Source organism: Sciurus vulgaris (assembly GCF_902686455.1).
Source record: "Sciurus vulgaris genome assembly, chromosome: 18".
Taxonomy (NCBI): Eukaryota; Metazoa; Chordata; class Mammalia; order Rodentia; family Sciuridae; genus Sciurus; species Sciurus vulgaris.
In genome coordinates this window covers 37,001,815-37,020,652 of record NC_136479.1, presented here as the reverse complement: position 1 = coordinate 37,020,652, position 18,838 = coordinate 37,001,815, and positions in this window count along the sequence as shown.

Below are 18,838 nucleotides of genomic sequence, written 5' to 3'. Positions count from 1 at the left end.
ACGGCTTTCTGTAGTGGGCAGGAAGTCATTCTCTTTTAAAATAATTTAAAAGTCAGAGACGCAGGCCAGACCCCTCACCTCCTGGGTTGTGGATACGTGACCCTTTACAGGTGTGAGTTGGTGGGTCTGGGTGAAGGCGATTCACTCAGGCCTCTAAACCGGTTTCATTTCTACAAGGAACTTACGTTTTGAGGGTAGAGTGAGCCCATCTAGCAGGGTATTTGGGTAATTTTTAGCTTTTTTTCTTTTTAAGTTTGAACCATCAATAAAATAATTAAGTCAGATACATTCCAGGAAATCTCTAGAATGTCTGAAAAAGGCAAGAATAGTTCCCTAATAGAAGAGGCTTTTCCCCAAACAGAAGAGGAAGCCAGATGCTGGAAAACCAAGAACTCTTGAGCTTATTTGTTTCAAGGAACACTCTTATCATTTAAGTATTCGAATGAGAAAAAAATTCAATGAAGAAATATAAATCTGTAGTATCATCCAACACAAATGAACCATTTGCTAATCTGTTGCCATTTTAAGAAGTGAGGATAAATTAGATTTAGTGACCAGTGTTTTGAGTCTGGTTCTTACTTAGAAGTTGTCCACACATCCTGAGATCAGTTATCAATTAGACATTTTTCTGAGGTCTTCAAGCAATTCAGCTGACATTAAATCCCTCTGATGTGGAGCAATGCACGAACTTTCCATAAAGTCAACCTTTTGAGAAAACATCCAATATGATCATTTCATTTACGGAATATAAGTTATATGTGTGATTTTTTTTTTTTTTATTTTGAAGAAGCTATGGAGACAGTGATAAAGCAAGTGACCCATAAAACCAAAGCCAGCCACGTAGAAAGTCTAGATATGAAACAGTGAACTCTGTAGTTACACAAAAGAAATTCCAGGTCATCAGTTTCTTTTCAGGGTAAAGTAAGTTTTAAGGACGAAACTTGTCCCCAACACTGGTTTCATCTTGAAGCTCAAGCCTCTTTCCCGCATAGCTAAGTCACCAAGACTGTCACAGAAATGTACTGTTCAGAAAAGGAACCGCTGCTTAGTAACTTATTGTGCCAACATAACAACTGAACAATTTTAAAGATAAAAAAAGAAAATTTAACCTTGCATTCCTCAAGAGAGTGAATAGGGAGAGGAACAGAAAAAATAAATAAATAAAAATAAGAGGCAGCCAGTTTCAGGGAGGTATGGAATTATCCCTGCAAAAGGCTAATTATGTTTTCTCTACAAAGAGAAGACAGAAAGTTTAGATGTAGAAAAACAAATCTTGACATATATACACACAAAAGAAAATGACATGCAGCTGGTTTTGATATAAATTGTTCTTTTTTGACAGTTTTATCAGCCCAAACAATTAAAAAGTCAGCAATTATTAATTCTGAGGTACTGAAACAAAGGAGCTGGTGACTCCCGGGTTAAACAAAACGATCACTCTTCTAGACAAACATGACAGAGTGTCCCCACTGAGGATTTATTCTCTTTTAGTTCAAAGACCTTTCACATGAAGAATCTTGTTCCTATCAAAACTCCCCAAAGTGGCCCCAGCAGTTTAAAACTGTCCCTGGTGAACTGTCCAGTTAAAGAAGAAGCAACCCGTGACTGTGATAGTGTGGAAAGGAGGGGGGGTGGGGGTTGGCTCCACAGAGGCACCACACGGGCTGAGCACACCCCGTGAGAACAGTCAGGCGGTCAGGAGGGTCCACGGGTGCATTCATGTCTCCAGATCCTGACCAGAGTCTCACGTCACCCAACAGGGAGCAGACAAAACCTCCTGATCCCAGGCAGACAAAATAAATGGATATTCTTAGTGTCTCCTAAAGCTCATGGTGAGACAGTGCAAGAAGGTTCAGAGGAGAAATGATTGGGTTATGAGAGTCTTAACCCAGTCAGTATATTAATTCCCTTATCAGAATTAACCAGGTAGTGACTGTGGGCAGGTCCGATGTGGCTGGAAGAGGTGGGCCATTGGGGGTGTGCCTTTAGGGTTTATATTTTGTCTCTGGTGAGCCAAGTTCTCTCTTTACTTCCTTGTGTGATGTTTTGAGTTGCTTTCCTCTGCCACGCCCTTCCACCATGATGTTCTGCCTCACCTGGAGTCCCAAGGAAGGAATGAAATTGATCTTCTCTGGACTGGGGTCTCTAGAACCGTGAGTCCTGAATAAACTTTTCATCCTTTAATTGTTCTTGTCAGATCATTTTCACACCCCTGAAAAAGCTGACTAAAACATCACATCAGTCAGCTTCAGTTACTATAATAAAATAACTGAGGTGATTTACTTACAAAGAGGGAAGGTTCATTGAGCTCACAGTTCTGGAGATTCCGGTCCAAGATCAGGCAGCCCCATGCTTTGTCATCTGGTGAGGGCACAGAGGCAATGACAGCAACATATGTCAGAGAGAACTGCTCACATCATAGGCCAGGAACAGAGAGAGAGAAGATGGCCCAGGATCCTGCAACCCCCAAGGTAACATCCCCCCAGTGACCTCAGAACCTCCCAGTGTGCCCCACTCCCAAGGGTCCCGACACCTCCCAGTGGCACCACCCTGGAGATGAAGCTTTTAACACAGGGCCTTGGGGGACACTCACCCAAAGCACAGCACACCAGGACAACACTGAGGAAACCTCCTTACGAGGTTCTAAAATGGTGACCCAAGTCAAAGTTTGTCCTCAGAGATGCCAGTCTCAGTGGACACAATCAACTCTTCTGCCCTGGGGACAGCTCAAGGATGCGTTCAGTAGAACCATTCCCATGGTCTACCCGTGACAGTCAGTGCTGCATGTCACCTTGGCCAACCCCTGTCATTCAAACCCTAGATGGTGTCCTGCTGCGAAGGCGTTTTGTAGACGTGATTCAAGTTCACAATCAGCTGTTTTAAGTTAAAGATGGTCCTAGGTCATCTGAATGGCCTGATCGACCTGCCGAAAGGGCTCACGGGCCCAGCCTTCCATGAGGAACCTCATCTGAGGTGGAAGCTCCAGCCAGTGCCCAAGGGAGCTCGCCTGCCTTCTTGGTGGTCTGCCCTCCAGGTCCCGGCCCACCCAGCCCGCCCACCAATGCATAAGCCAATTTGCTGCAAGAGTCTCTGAACCTCTGTAGCTCCTCCTGTTTCCACCGCTCTGTGTGGACTTTTCCTATGACGGAAAAGGAACACTCTAGACAGACCCACGGACAGACCCCGGGGGCAGGTGTTAGAAGACTAGGGAACGGTCGCGTGAAGAACAACGCAAACCTGACCAGACGAAGAGAAACGTCAAAAGGAGCGTGTTCTGAGAAAAAGGAGATAGGCCCGGTGCTGAGGTGCTGAGCAGGACGCTGGGCTGGCCCGGCAGGAACCTAGATCGCGGGCGCATGCCGCAGCCTTCGACCCGCTGGACAGACGGTCTCGGGTGTGAACTCAGAGGCCAGGCCCAGGTCTCAGCTTCAGGTGGTGAGGATAGGTGGACCCTGGAGACACAGCTCTTTCTGGAATGCCCTCCAGTCAAACATGGCAGGGACGCACCTGTGGCTGGAAAAGTCGGGCTATTGCTCAGCACAGTGGGGAACACACAGCACCGGGGCTCTTGGGCACTCAGTAGGAGCACTGGCCAGGGCTTGGTACTGGGCTGGGACATCAGCAGCTGGGTTGGCGAGGGTAGAGGAAGAGGGCTTTCTGCTGGATCGTGTGCTATTGGGACTTGGGGGCGATTCCAGGACCGTTGGGCTGGCTAACCTGGCAGAGGGAAGACCAGAGCAGAGCACAGCTAGGCTCTGGAGTCCTGCCTTGTTTAACGACGGAGATGCATTCTGGGAAAGGGACTGCCGGGCCACTCTGTCCTCGTACGAGATTCACAGAGAGTGGACACAGGACTGCAGCGTCACCTGGGCCGTGGCTGTGACTGTGGCCCATCGCTGATGGACACACACTTATGTGGCACAGGAGTGGCCTCGTGAAAGAGCAGGGTGCCTCCCACCCACTGGGCAAGCGCTGGCACTTCGGTGATTTTGTGCTGACCGCATTGTTCCGTCGGCGCTTCAGTGAGACGCTGAACTGTTTTGCGTGTTATGGTTGCTGTTTTTCCTTTCTGCATCCTGGCCACAGGGCAGCACAGCCCTGTCACATGCTGCTGCTCTGTGCAGGTGCTGAGATCCAGCAGGAGGACATCACGGTCCAGCTGTGACCAGGGTCAAACAAGTTCCAAGATCTCCCGGTAATGCGCGGGCCAGTTCAGGGACACGGAAAGCTAGGGCTTGCTTGCTCTCACGTGAATTGGAATTGTTTTAAATTTTCTATGATCTAAGATTCATTTTCCAAAAGTATAGGCTGAGTTTCCATATAATAATTATTACATCCAGTTTTCCCAAATAATACACATATCTAAAATATTGTGAGCACTACTAAACATGAAAGTTTTTTAGAAATTACAGCTCTTGAGACCAAAAGAAAAATTTTCATTGAGGTCATACATCTACGGATAAATTTTGCTTATTCCGTAAATGAGGAGTCAGTATAAATTTTATTCCTACTTTCTGTGTTTATTTGTTTAAGTGCTGAGAAAACTCATCTTGTTAAAGGAGAAAAAAACAGAATTAAAAAAAAAGTAGTGACACCCCAGATCTTTAGCTTACCTGTACAACATTTGTATTGACATAGTACTCATTTCGGCGGCCCACCTGTGTACACTGTGTTACAGTTTAGAGATGAGGTGTTTCCTCACGTGTGAGGCAGTGCAAGAAAGTTCAGAGGTGAAGTGATCAGGTCATGAGAGCCATAACTGAATCCGTACATCAATCCACTGATAGGGATTAACTGGGTGGTGACTGCAGGAGGGTGGGGTGTGGCTGGAGGAGGTGGGTCTCTGGGCTGTGCCTGTGGGGTTTACATTTTGTCCCTGGTGAGCAGAGCTCTCTCTACTTCCTGGTGTCACCTTCTGAGCTGATGTCCTTCTCCATGCCCTTCGCCATGATGTTCTTCCTCACCTTGGGCCCAGAGCGACAGAGTTGGCCGTCTGTGGACTGAGACCTCTGAAACCATGAGTCCCCAAATAAACTTTCCCTCCGCTGATTGTTCTTGTCAGGTCTTTTTTAGAAAAAGCTGACTGAGACACTGTACCCGGTCCCCAAACCGAAGAGCGAAGAATGGGAGAGAGCCCGACTTGCGAAGGACTTGTCTCTCACTGGTGCGTCCTCAACCCCAAGATCAACACTTTAAAGTCTCCTTTGTCAGAACCCAGAGGGCTTTTACTCCCTCTGTGGAGTAATGAACAACAGTGTCACGGGGACAGGTGAGGGTCTGTCTGCTTTTAGTAAAATGGGAAAAAGATCATTTGAAGACAACCAAGGACTGAGAATCCACGCTGCTGGGCTACAGGTGGGTTTCAGGTAAGACAGTTTTGGCAGAGGTTACGAGTGACAGATGAAAGCTGCCCTTGAGAAGTCTCACCTGTGCTTTATGTAGAAGACTTACCAAATGATCTGTTGATTTTTTTCCCTGTATTACCTGCCTTGCCAATGACAGGGTCAGGATGCCCCATGATCCTTTGGTTTATGGTTTGCAGTGTTCCCTCCTGTCTCCTTCAGTGCCTGACACGTCACCTTCATACAGAGGAGGTTCTCCCCAAATGGGAAACTCCATTGTGTTGCTTGAGGGGAGAAAAAGTAGTTGTAAATGGCAACCCTTATGCCCCACAAGGACCAGTGCCCGGCATAATTCCTGCCAGGTACGAGGTGGCTCATAATTGGTTATTGATTGAATAATATTATTTATTGCTAATGGAGTAACTACTTGTCCTGGCACACATGTATGTGTATGTGAATACACGAACATGCTTACACTCGCTTTGGTGCACACGTGTGCTGCCATCGCCCTACACCTTAGGTACTGCTGTCTTCCTTTGATAAATTAGTAGTCGAGAAAAGTTTTACAGCTCGCTCAAGTCCAAGAGCTGGTAAGTGGCTGTGCTAAGATTCTGATCCAGTTCTGAAACATCCCTTGTCTTCATCACCAGTCACCCTCTGTCTGGACTCCAGTCCTGGTTCTTCTGAAGAACCACAGCAATTACTCCAACACACCCTAGAACCCCCGCTTTCCTACACCTACCCGCAGGAGACGGGGCAGGCTGGCCTTGAACCCGGGAGAATGTCATGGGATAGAATCGGTGAAATATACCAGCACAGGTGTGAACCCTCAGTTAATATGCTGGACCCCTCTGTCTCTTGTTTGGAAATAAGTAAAACAAGTCAGTAGAACGCCAAATGGATACCTTTCACTTTTGGTTTGATTTGATGACATTTTGAAGAAACAAGACATTTTCCAATTGACCAGGTCTCAAACTCAAGTTGACCAGCTGCGTGCCTCTTTTGAAAGCCCGTCTTCCTGCAAGTCCACTTCAAAACAATTCAGGGATTCAATCCAAACTGCAAAGATCCCAGGCTCTCCACAATTTCCCACCATTTCCAAAGGTAGAATACAGCCTGAAAATGGAATATAATTGGGGGCACAGAAGCACCTCTGGGTGTCTTATTTTCTTCTCATTTCCTCAGGAAGCCTGCGTATTTGATCTCTTGGTGTGCAGATGGGAATTAGAGCTGCTCACGCTCTACCTGTGAAATCAGCAAAGGGCACCAGCTTGCATGGCGGTCACACAGTTGAGCCACATGAAGCCAACGATCTGATCTTAAATGGTGAGCAGCTTGTGGTCTTTTCCAAGGCAGGAGTTTTGGCTGCAGGGAGAGGGAGTCCTCTATTTATTTTATGCAGAACTCAGAGGCAGTAGCAAACTGGTATTTCACATCGTCTGGGTGTCTGGAGGGAGTGGTAGGGGCCTGGGCTGAAGGAGGGGGGTCTTTGATGCCCCCTCTGCTGTTTTAGCTAATGCAGGGTTTTATTCTTCGCTCTGTATTATGGATGGATTGGACATGTCCGTCCCCCTGGTTCCTTACCCCCTTTCTCTCTCTCTCTCCACTTCCTAGATGCCATAGGCTGAGCTGCTTCCCTCTGGCCCACCATGTTGTTCTGTCTCAGTTCAGGCCCAGATCAATGGAGCCAGCTGAGCATGGACTGAACCTCTGACACCATGAGCCAAAGTAAACCTTCCCACCTCTGAATTCCTCGTCTCAGGTATTTCGATCACAATGATAAAACGCTGACTAACACTCCTTGTGAAGGGTTAAAAGAGGGAGCCCTGGTAACGGGGAGCAGAGTGGGTATTTCACTGTCTAGTCTTGCCTGGTATTCAACTAAATGTTCCTTGTCTGATGCTGCCAGCAGGCCCTGGGTGCTTTAGGGAGTGAAATGTCACAAGCAGAACAAAGCTCCCTGTTTTCACGACTCTTAGGCATTCCGTGGACGTGGATACATGTGAGATTGCCCGCCCCGTTTCCACAGGAGGTCATTGTGAATGGACTGTCTTTCTGGTGCTGACCTTACTGCCTGGGTCTCCCAGTCACAGATACCCACGATTCTAAATCTGCCTGATGAGCCACAGGCAGTAACCGTGAGCACAGGATTGCGGCTTCAGCAGTCGTGATGTGTTAGTTTCTTACTGCTGCTGTGACAAAGTGTCACACATTTAGGAGCTTAAAAACACGGATTTTTTTCTCTTACAGTTCTGGAGGTCAGAAAGTTAAATGGGTCAGCAGGGCTGTCTTCCCTCTGAGCTCCAGGGGAGAGTCTATTGTCATGCCTTTCTTGAATTCAAGACAGTGCTGACAGTCCTAGGCCTGGGGCCCCGCCTCATGGTCTCCATAAGGTCTGTTGTGATTATATCGGGCCCACCAAGGTCATCCAGAGCAGTCTCCCCACGGTAAGATCCTTGGTTCAGCCACATCTGCAAAGCCCTTTTTTGCCAAATAAAGAAACTTATTTGTAGGTTTCAGGGATAAGGTTGTGGCATCTTTGGGGGGTGACAATCATCCAGTCTATCCCATGGGCCAAGCCGTCGTCTCAAAGCACAGGATCTAAATCAGGTTCAGGTTCTCCGTGGGCCAAGTAGGAGTCAAGCACAAGTGTCCAGAGACTTGTATTCCTGGGTGCATTCAGAGCACGACTACAAAATCACCTCCTCCTTGGACTGAGAGCTCCTTGAAGACAGATGGCACCAGATGACATACTCGTGGTGAGGCCAGGTCCTGCCACCCACAAGGTGCCCAGTAACTGTTTTTTTTTTTTTCAGTACCAGGGATTGAACTCAGGGGCATTGATCCCTGAGCCACCTCCCCAGTCCTATTTTGTATTTTATTTAGAGACAGGGTCTCCCTGAATTACTTAGCACCTTGTTTTTGCTGAGGCTGGCTTTGAACCCGAGATCCTCCTGCTTCAGCCTCCCGAGCTGCTGGCATTACAGGCGTGCACCACCACACCCAGCTCAGTAACTGCTTCTTTGTGAGATGACACAGTCCTTTCTGGGAAGAAGTTGTAATGGTCAGGGAAGCTGCAAAACAAAGGAGACCCACATTTTATCTTCCAAAGCATAAATCCCTCCCTCCGCCCTCTTTTCACAGTGGCCTTTTGACCTTGAAGTGCTCCTGGATAAAGCATAGGCCAGGAGAGGAAGTGGTTGATCATAAGAAAAAAAACACAGCATGGTCCCAGAGTGACTTGTGGTTCCAGAACACAAGGAAATGCTGAAAGCAAAATAGAGCCACCTGGCGCTCTCGACAGAAAAGAAGACAGGAGGAAGGGGCTTTGGAAAGGGAGCAGACACCAGTGCTGACGCAGGTCCAGGGCCACAGCGGATCTGGATTAAAACCTGATGTCTAACGTGTGTGTTCGCGAGTGCACACGGCGTGGTGGAGGAGTTAGTGGGGACCCTGGGATCAGGGCAGGAATGGCAAGCTCAGGAGTTGGGTCAGGGTTGTACCGAGGTGCGTGCATTTGCTTCTAGTTGTGTAAAACGTCACCATCAGGAGATGCTGCATGTACTCTGCAGCACTGTCCTCTGTCTAAAAGTATCTTAAAATGAAAAGTTAAAGCCAAAATAGAGCTGTAAAGTAGGCTGGGAAATTTTGTGTGTGATTATAAACGCTCCAGTTGTGATTATCCTGCTGACAAAGACACAGTCTCCTTTTTTCTTTTTGGTACCAGGGATTGGACCCAGAGGCACTTCAGCACTGAGCCGCATCTTCTGCCCTTTTCAAAAAAATTTTGAGACAGAGTCTCACAAAGTGGTTGAGGCTGGCCTTGGACTTGCAATCCTCCTGCCTCAGCCTCTCAGTCTCTGGGATTACAGGCGTGTGTGCTCAGCTATGATCTAGACTGTGATGGAGGCTCCCCTTGGCTTGGCATTAGAATTCTGCTTCTACAGCGGTCTTCCCTCTGAGCCTCTCAGTGATGTGCGTGATAGGTGTGGAGACGGTTCTGACATTTTAGACCAGGAAACAGGTGTTTGAGGAGAGCAGATTGCTTCCCTGTGGAGTTTGGGTGTTTTCACTTCCTGTGCCCCACTCTCGCCACGACGGGCAGCTTGCCAGTATCCCTAAGTGTCCATGTTCTGTAGCCGTTAAGGAGTTACCACCTTGGGTTTCTTTTTCATGGAGGAAATACCTATCTTTGATTGACATGAATTCATTGTACTTAGGAATGGGATCAGTGTGATATTTAATTCACGTGTGCAGCGTGTACTGATGAAATCCCAAGGCCTCTGACCTTTTCCTCACGGAGGTATGCCACAGATCCAACCAGACCCTACCCAGGGCTCTTCTCCCCAGTAACTGCAACCTTCTGCAAGAGGGTGGGCATGGGCTTTTCTTATTCCGCTGCCCCACTACAGACCCCCAGGTTCTCATCTGCACAGACCCAAGAGCTCCTTCGGCTCTGCCTGCTCAGCGAACAGGCTGCGGCGTGACAGGGCCCACTGCGCTCTGGGCTTTCGGGATGAGTCAGGAGCGCTACATTTCAAGGGCGCCTTTGATGAAGGCGGTGTTGTGAGCAGGTCTGTGAGCGCGGAGAGAAGAGTGTCCCCGCGTTTTGATGTGGTCACTTCTGTTGCCGCGGCTACCTGCACCTAACTGGGGGCTTTAAGCTCGTCGAATGGCGGACTGGATCGAAAAAGATGAAAAGCGAATGTATTCATTCTGCTGTGCTGGAGACCGAATGGCCGGTGTCCTCGGCTGCTACGAGGGGACACTGCGTCCCGGTGGCTTGAGCACAGGAACCAACCTTCTCCCGTTCTGGAGTTTGCGGAGGAGCCTGGCGGGTGCCTTCTCCGGCGTCCCCTGGACCTGCAGCTCACGGCCTCCTTCCCGGACCTCCCAGCTTCTCTCTGGATGTGTCTGTGTCCTCACCTCCTCTTCTAAGGGCACTGGCCACACTGGAGGAGAGCCCACCCTCCTGTCCTCATGTTAATTCATCACCTCCTTAAAGACCCCACATCTCCAAATACGGCCACCTTCTGAGTTCCCGGGTATGAATTCAGGAGACGATAGAAGTCGACACCGACGCCAGCGCCTTCTCTCTTAAAGAAGCCTGCTGTCCCCAGACACGCTGGGCCAGCTGGGGACAGCGGGGGGACAGCGGGGGGACAGCGGTGGCACTCTGGCAGCGGGTTAGGGGTGAATCACGAGTTTCTCACCTCGTACGTGGAGAATGGAAGGTAGCGAGCAGAGGAGGGAATTATCACCGGGGTGTAGTGAGATCCACTCGAGGCCCTCAGATCCTTGACTGGTCCTGCAGCGGTTCATACCAGTTAGGAGGACGGCAGGACGGGAGGGAGGCCCAGAGCCTCCGGGGACCTCCCGAGCTCACACATGCCACCCACCAGTTCCCCAGGTGGGAAGCAGTGGAAGGGGAAGCCAGGTCCCTCTTCAGAGGGTGACAGCGGCCTCGCCTGCTCTGCACCCCTGGGGAGCCCACGTGTCCCCTGCAACACGGGAGCCAGGGCCAGAGATCTGGAAGGGACGGCACCACCTGGTGAGCCTGGCCACCTGGTGAGCCTGGCCACCTGGTGAGCCTGGCAGAGGCGCAGGCAAAGAGGTCACAGCGAAAGCTGAGGACGAGGTCACGGACAGAAGGCCAGAGAGGCAGGGCTGAAGCCGCTGCGTCCAGAGCTGGACGGGCAAGGCCGACAGGGCCCCAGGGAGACGCAGGGAGTGGAGCATGTGCCCCAGAGCCGGGGCTGGGCTTCAGAGGTGCACGGGCCGAGGCTGCGCGGCTGCCGGGCGGCAGTTGGAGGAATCCAGGAATGCTCACTGGAAGGCGGGTCCCACCTCTGGGGCGCGGTGACGAGCTGGCTCAGTGGCTCCTGGCCTTGCTGAGTGTCTCCACTGCAGAGCTGCAGCTTCAACCACCAGCAGGGACACCCTCCAGCCTGGGTCTTCCCAGGGAGAAGGGGACTCGCACTCGGGCCCCGGGGGACTGGTAGGCGGGTGGAAAAGGATTGCAGCCCACACCAGGGGGCGGGACAGACAGGGCTAGTTAGGAAGTAGGTGCACATCCGGGGAGAATGGGCATCTCAGGAGAGAGGACTTCGGGGCGGAGCAAGAAATAGGCCACCCGACAGGGAGACAGGGAGGGAGAAGGCTGGCCACCTCGGGAGGGGGCACCGCGGCCTCCGGCCTGGGGATTGGCATTTGTGCTGGGCCCTTGCTGGGGCAGACTGAGGTGGAGCACGGGCGGACCCTGAGCTTGCCTGGGCCTCATTTTACCAGGGCAGGTCAAGGGCGCAGACCAAGGGCGCGTCCCTCACGGTGGGAATCGTTCCCCAGGGCGCTGCTCCATCTGGGGCCCAGGGCGTTTCCTTCCAGTCTCAGTCTGTCTCTCTCTCTCCCTCAAATTCCCGTTCCCCCAGCATCCTCAAATGCTCCCAGGATAAGGGTGACCCCCCTTGCCTGCTGACCGTCTCCTCGGGCCGAGGGCTACCTAGTTGGAGGCCAGAAGCTCCTTCCGCGGGGCCTGGCCAGAGCACCACTGGGCACGCTCTGCCCCAGCCAGACACTGGCTCCCGGCAGCCCTGGGAAAAAGCTCCTGTCCCACTTTACGGATGAAGGAAAGGGTGCTGGGGTGCTCGAGCTGTTGCCAAAGGCGCCCCAGCTCTGTCTGCAGCGCCCTTTCTGAATCTCCAGGCACGAGGGGGAGCCGCATCTGACTGCTGACCGGCCTAGGGGCCCCGCTGGCCACCGGCGCCTGTGGGTTCCTGGGTGTGCGGACTCCCGCTGCTCAGCAGCGTCTGGACTTGGGGCCCATCCGGTGACGTGAATACGCCCAAAAGATGAGGTTGTAATTTCCAGTTTTTAAAATGTTAATGAATAAATAACAACTCTATTCTTTATCTAGTTTAAAATGTTAATGAATCGCTCCTTTCTAATTGCAAGCTGAGCGTTTAAGAGAACCTGACACTTCATAAATATCGAACGGTGAGGTTCCGTGGGTTGGTTTTCTATAAACAGAGGAATTGAGTAATTACCACCCCTCTGTTCATTAGAATTCGAAATTAGATAAACAATAAGCAGAAACGTGTAGTTCATTATTATTCATAACCAGAACTTTGCTTTAATGTCCCCTTCTTTTCAAGATTCTTTTGTGCATGGTCCCTTTCCTTTCAGCATCCTAAGGAAAAGTCCATTTAGTGGAGACCCTTTCTCCAAACTTCCTTTGCTTTCTTTCACTTTTTTTTCCAACTGAGTTATCACTTGATGTGACGGGGTCGGGGCGGGAAGGCGGGAGGTCCTGGCCTGTGCACGTGGCTCCTCCTCCCGGGGGCCGGGGGCCCCTCATCCGCCAGGTGAGCGATCTCACCGGATGATCTCGCCTTATTTTCACCTCTAACAGATACTTTTGGGTACCTCTGTGCCAGTCACTGCCCCAGATGCCGAGGATGTTTGTAGCAGTGAACAGGAAGCGGCTGAAGTCTCCGCCCTCACAGAGCTTTGCTGAGTAAGCACGTGTCCAACTGTAAGAGCGAAGTCGCGGTCATCGATATAAAGGGGATTGCTGAGCGTGTGAGGCTTTGTAAGGAGATTTGGATGCAGAAAGATCAGAGGAAGCTTTCCCTGGAAGAAAGGATGCTTGAATTGTTGTCTCTAGGAGGAGGGGACTTTAATTAGGTAACAAAGGGAAGAAAGAGGATCCCAAGTGCCCAGATCATCTTGTTCAATGGCCCTGTGGCAGGGAGGGGGTGGGGTGAAAGGTCCACTTGCCTGAGGAAGACAGAGGGAGAGGGATCAGCTAAGAGTTGAGGTGCGAGAGGCGGCCGGGGTCTGCCCAGAGAGGTCGTAGAAAGGGGTTGGTCTTCATCCCAGGAGGACAGGCGCCTGCACCCACCTGCATTTATACCACATTTCCTTAGAAAGCCGACTTGTGAGAGGGTGGGTTCATTACCCTGGGCCTCTCCCCTCCTCTTCCTAGATCTTTGGAGCCCCTGTTCTGCTTGCAAAGCTCTCTCAGGGATGTAAGAGCAACGGACAGTCTGTAGGTTTAATAGTGAGTGCCAGGTCATGGGTGGGTAAAGACGGGGGCCCCAGGGCTGGCTTCTCCAAGCTGCCCTCCCTGGTCTGTTCCTGCCTCTGCTGCTTTGCATGCAGAAAACCTGGGGGAGCCACCTCTGCACAAATAAGAACTGTCCTGAGGTTCGGTTCATAGAACCGCCCGTGAACTTGAACGCGGGGCTTCCACGGCCACCCCAGTCTGCTGTTTGACACACACCAGTCCTGTTCTCCCAGAGCTTAAGGGCGACTCTGAGCACATGCTCTTCCTCTCCGTGTGACGATGTGCAGGCCTCGGGGCACTTTGCTTGATCTAATCTGCCTGTAATCTTTATTTTATTTTATTTTTTTTAAGGAGAGGAAGGCATCTCTGGGAAACAGCTGCTTCAGTCGGGAAACAGGCCGCACCGTGAATCTGAATGATGGACTCTGGGCCACAGAGGCTGCTCTTCACGCCCTGGGATGGGCCAAGCCTGCAGGAGGCTTGAGGCTAGCTCCGCGGCAGGACCTGCTTTGGAGTGCGCCCTAGGTAACCCCTGGCTCCAGTGCAGCTTAGGTTGGAGGGAAACCGAGGTCAACCTTGAGGGGACACGTCCCTGAGGGAAGTGCTGCAGAGCTGGGAGGAAATCTCCCCCAGAGCGACCCGGCCATCCCTCCTCCTGGAGAAGGTGTCGGATGGCAGATCCCATCTCTGCCACGTGTCTGTCTTGGTAGATGGGCAGTCGGGTCAGGGTGATGACGGATCTTTTCTCAGCTTTACTGAGGCATAATTGGCAAATACACCTGGTGCGTGCTGAGGGCCCAGGACGGGTGACCTGGTGTCTGCTCGCCTTGCGGAGTGAGCGCTCAGGCTCACCAGCGCGTCCATCGCCTCCTGCACTGAGGGACTGCAGAGGTGGCTCTCTACTAGGGGTGATCTCAGCAGCTCAGGGGCCCAGGAGAGGAGGGGAGGTCTGCAGACGCAGTGGCCGAGTCCGCCCGTGGGGCCCCTGTCCGGCTGCAGACGTGGGACAGCCATCGGGCCGTTCACCTAAACACGGGCAATTCGCACTTTCCAAGCGCGCCTCAGTAAAGCTGGGAAAAAGCAGGGTCTCACCTTCTGGTGGGAATGCTCGCTCTCCCTGCCGGAGGAAGGGGTGTCGGGGGGCGGGAGGCAAGCAGGCCCAGCCAGAGCGGCCCTCGCTGTCCGGGGTCAGAGGCCTTTCCCGCGGGCTCTCCTGGCCAGCTGACCCCCAGACCCACTTCCTGTTTGCTTCTAATGAGACGCCCAGCCAGAGCTGATGGGCGATTCTGCAGGGAGATGCTGTCCTCACGTGCGCCTTCTGCCCCAGGGGATGGCGCAAACTTCAGGGTGTGGAAATCCCTAGTTGAAGTCCAATTTATATAATAAATGTGCCCATTTAAACATGCATGATGAGTTTTGACAAAGCATTCATTTTTATTAACCATTGTTATTTAATCGTGCATATTTGTGGGGTACAGGGTGAGATCGGAAGTTTGTGACCTCATCATGATTGTGCCAGGGAGCATGTCCACCTCACTCCATGAAGTTCCTTTGTGACCTTCAACGCTCACCCCAGTCCTCCATGCCCAACCCCAGGCAATGACTGAGCTGTTTATTGTCACTACGGATGATGTCACACTGCTTCTGGAACTTGATGTAAATGGATTCTTCTTTCTGGCTTTCTCAAATAATGTTTTTTAGCTGCCTTATATTTTAAAACTCATCCAGGTGGGCCTATTGGTACACACCTTAATCCCTGTGACTTGAGGAAGATCATGAGTTCAAAGCCAGCCTCAGCCACTGAGCAAGGCCCTAAGCAACCTAGTGAGGCCCTGCCTTAAAATAAAAAAGGGAAAGGGCTGGGATTGTTTTTGAGTAGTTAAGCATTATGTTGGTCCATTTTCCTTTACTATTAGAAAACACCCGAGGCTGGGTAACTTACAAAGCAAAGAAGTTTATTTGGCTCACAGTTCTTGAAGTTCAAAATTCACAGTATCAGTTGTGGAATGGACATCCTGGCTGCATTATCTCATGGTGAATGAAATACACATGAGAGAGAGAGAGAGAGAAAGAGAGAGAGGGAGGGAGAGAGACAACCCAGAGACGTCCCACTGGGCTCAGCTCTTGAAGGTTTCTCCCTCTCTCAACTTGGCCACACTGGAGGTTGCTCAACACGTAGCCCCTGGGGGGACCTGGCACGCACACATGGGTCCTGCTCTTGCTTATTGCTGAGTGGTGGACAGGCAGCACCTTGATCTCTTCATCCTCTTGTCCACGGGTATGTGGTTTCTGTCCTGAAAACTGCCTTTGACATTCGAATACAAACCCCTGAAAGTGTGCTTTCGTTTCTTTGAGGCAAACACTCGGGAGATCTCTGCGTCAGCAGCTAAGCACCGCACGTGTGACTCTGTAAGAAGTGACTGAAATGTGCTCCGCAGTGGTCGTTCCACGTTCCGTCCCATCGGCAAGAAGGGAAGTTCCAGTTGCTTTGCTTTCTCACCAAAGCTTGGCCTGTTGTTCTTTGGAACGTTAGCCGTTAAAATGGGCTTCGAGTGGTGTGAGCACATTTCTTTTCTACCCCTATTCTCCTCACTCCCCACAGAAGGGAACTGGTCATTCGGCCTCTTTGATGGCTCAGCGGGGATGCTTGTCACACGGCCTGGCATAAATAGCTGCTCAGTAAACAGCCCTGCTCCAGGGAGCAGTGTCCAACCTGCCCTGCCTCAGTCAGCCAGGGAGCTTGGCAGAGCACAGCTTCCAGGTCACACACACAGTGAGCTTAGCATCCCTGGGAGGCTGGAGGGCTCAGCTTGGTGAGGGTAAAGCTTCTTCCTAGGGCCCTGCCGGCACCTGGCCAGGGTGAAGCCGCACTGGGAGCAGGGCCATGGCTGCTGGACCCTGGGCATTGCGGGTGCGTGTGTGCCAGCGAGGGAGTGCAGGGGCCTGGGAGCTGCCGCCGGGACCTTCCGAGGCCGTGGCCTCAGGTGGACGTGTTGGCCGTTTCCGAGGGATCTGTGAGGCGAAAATGGGATTTACGGTAACAAGGTCTCCAACACCCCAGGCTGTGTTCCGCCAGGATCAGGAGCGATCAGCTGCAGCCGGCTGGCCAGGTGGCTGCAGCCCACTGTGTCGCTTCTCAGGCTGGCTGAAGGGGGCTTCCCAGCCTCCCCTCTGCCGTCAGCTGGCAGAGGGGGGATCTGCGGGGTGCTGCTGAGGCTCCCCCTGCATGCCCATTTGTGCTCAGAGCTCCCGACTCTCCTCTGAGCTCCAGGCCAGGGAGGGGAAGCCCGGCCCTCCCTCTCGAGGCAAGAGCCCCTGCTACTGGTGGGACCCGGAAGCAGGACGCACCTTGGCCTTCGGAGGCCGGGTTCCTGGAAAGGGGTCTGACGTGATTCTGAAGAGCCTAAGGGTTTTCCAGGGAGACAGGAAGCAGAAGGATCCCCTGAGACTTGGACCACCCTGTGGGTCTCCCACGCCCCCCCTCCTGCTTAATAAATGCTGGGGACTTGTTAGGTCAGCAGGTCCGAGTTGACATGGGGCTCGGTGAAGATGCAGACGTTTTACACGCAGGGGTCAGAGCCAGGTGTGAGGGGTGCTTCTGACCTGGGCTTTCTGGCATGTTCCCTCCCAGCGCCCCCACCCCTGCGCCCTCAGCTCGTGCCTGGTGGTTCTGTGACCAGGGCGCCCGCCCCCGAGCTCCAGATGGCATCCCCTCCCTGGGCCCTGCCACCTGCTACCGGCCCTCAGCCCACTCACCAATCTCTTCCTGCCCTGAGTTCACGGCCTCTCCTCGCTGCAAAGGAGAAAACCACCTGAGCAAGATGGCGGGGCTCTCCTCCCATCAGGTCCCTGGGGCACATGCTGCTTTCTCACCCCTGCGGGATCCAGGTAGGGACCTGCTGGAGGATACTGTGAGGAGGGACCTCAGGTCTCCTTCCACTCTGGTCGACTACACCACTCCAGATCCACTGAGCTAAGGGCACAGACTTCTGTGCTCCTGTGGGCAGGACTTTGGACTCCCAGGAGAGGACAACTGTGGGCCCCGGGAGGTCGAGGGCCACGGGAGGAGGTTCAGACACTGCGAGCACCCATGGCTGTAGCAGAATTGTCCGGCGCCTTCTCCAGCTGCATGTGAGGCCCCGCAGCGCGGCTGAGAGGCGAGGCTCTGTGAGGCCGCCTGCGGTATGTCCCCACGGCCTCTCTGCATGGCCTGGGCTGCTCCTCACACAGCGGCATCTGGGGCTCAGCTTTCTCTCAAGGAGCCCAGAGTTCTAAGAACAAATGGGAAGCACCAGGGAACCCCCTTAGCCAAAGCAGTTGCGGGCCCTTCTAGAGTCACATCAGGGTGTGGCCTCCACACATCTACAGGGGGCGGGGCTCTGATTTGTGCTTCATCCCACCCAAGTCTCTTGGCAGGAAGCTGCCCCCCTGCAGGGGAGCTGGGATCCGGGGTCATCAGGCCAAGGACTTTTCTCTGTTCCCTTCTCGAGACCCCTCAATGGCAGCTCTGCTCTGGATTTCCAGTGGTTGGGCCTTCAGTGCCATTCGGGACGCATGGAAGGCAGGGAAGGGCCTCCTGCAGAGGGCAGCCCTGAAGGCTCTGCGCTGGGAGAATTGGAGGGCAGAGGGAGGCCAGGGGGAAGGCACAGGGGCCGCCGGGCAGGGACGTGTGCTCCTGAGGCTCAGAACGGGGTGGGGCCCGTGCGCACTAAGGCCGGCGAGGTGTGCGGCTCAGAACCAGAGAAGATGTGGGCTGGCACGGCAGGAAGCAAGCCGCACCTGGTGGAGCGCACAGCCGACTGGGTGCCAGGCTCAGGAGTTTGGAGAAGTTGTCACGCCCCGCAGCTGAGTCGGGGTCTGAATGGCTGTGGCATCTGGGTCCCTAGAAATCACATCAGAACCAAGCTGGCGGCGGCCCCTATTGCTAATGAGCCCCAAGAGCGGGGCCTCCTCGCCCCTCTGCCTCCGTGGCACGGGAAACCTATGAATTTTTAAACATACAGAAAGCCCATTGTTTGTGATTACATTAGACCTTCAAAGCAAGCGGGAACATCAATTTCGAGAGGGACGGCTGAGCGCTGGAAGCCTGCCTCTCTGCTTGACTTCAATAACTTATCTCAATGAATCCCCAGCAGAAAGCATCTTACATACTTCAGTTCCTGAGAAGATGAGACGTCAATGGGGGGAATTATAAGACAGAGGGGCTTTATTGCAGCAGTGAACAAGCTGAAAATTACAAGGTAATGGGATCCCAGTAGGAGGGCCTCCTACCCCGCCATTAGCTAACTCAGGCGGCGATTGCTGCGGAATCGACTGGGTCACATGAGCGCCACGCGAGGCTTGGACGCTTCGCATCCTCATCTGGCTCAGCTCAGGGTGATCTCACGTGAAGGCGGAGGGGACACCTGGCTGCCAGATGCTTTGGCCTCCT